The sequence below is a fragment of the Arachis ipaensis genome, chromosome B02, assembly GCF_000816755.2.
Source record: "Arachis ipaensis cultivar K30076 chromosome B02, Araip1.1, whole genome shotgun sequence".
NCBI classification, from domain to species: domain Eukaryota; kingdom Viridiplantae; phylum Streptophyta; class Magnoliopsida; order Fabales; family Fabaceae; genus Arachis; species Arachis ipaensis.
In genome coordinates, this window is record NC_029786.2 from 36,185,618 (window position 1) to 36,186,400 (window position 783).

The 783-nt window shown below is 24.1% G+C and overlaps 1 protein-coding gene across 2 annotated transcripts in view; it reads left to right on the forward strand.

Annotated features, from left to right (window-relative positions):
• The window catches only part of LOC107625242 (probable protein phosphatase 2C 48), a 5,937-nt gene that overhangs the window by 2,413 nt on the left and 2,741 nt on the right, over positions 1-783 (forward strand). The window lies entirely within an intron of this gene.

Here is a 783-nt window from a genome sequence, read left to right on the forward strand (position 1 = left end):
GATTTTATATATTTTTATTAAAAAAATTCATTTGGTAATTTTAGTATGTACCAAAAGAAATTTAGTAGATGATGATCATGTATGTGTTGGTTTTTGTCACCAAGATTTTAGTTTCTTACTCTCTAGCTAGCTTTTGAGAATTAGAAGGTGAATCTCGAGCACAACGATAAAGTTGCTGAAAATAGCGTTTTCATCTGTGATGGTAAGATTGCATATACGTTAAAACTTGCTTCTTACATCTTACCAAGTAAGAGAAAAAAGAATTAAGCTAGATTTTATCATAACTTGGTGGATTATCTAATAAGATTCTAATCTAAATTGCTACTACTATTTTTCTTTTTAATTAGAAAGATAATAAATAAACATTTTATATGCCCAGTTTTACGGTATTTATTGCTTAATATTTAATTTTTATTTAATTTATCTTTTATAATAAATTTTAAATATTTATTATTTATTTTTATAATTTTTAAATTAAATAAATTTTTAGTCTTTTTTCTCAAATTAAGTACTATAGCAATCACTCATTTTATATAATTAGGAACATTCTCTTTATTATTAATTGACAAAAATATCCTTGATGGTAGTCCTAACACTAACAATATTATGAAAGTGTGTTCCTAATTATATGGGTTACATATATTCAGTCACAACCATTAATTACTGCCAGTATTGCTTGCGTATAGTATTCATGAATAATCTTTTACCAATTAAGCAGAACGTGCTAGCCATTTTTAAAGAGAAACTTTTGGAACTATCAATTTTTAGTATTTTTTATTTTGA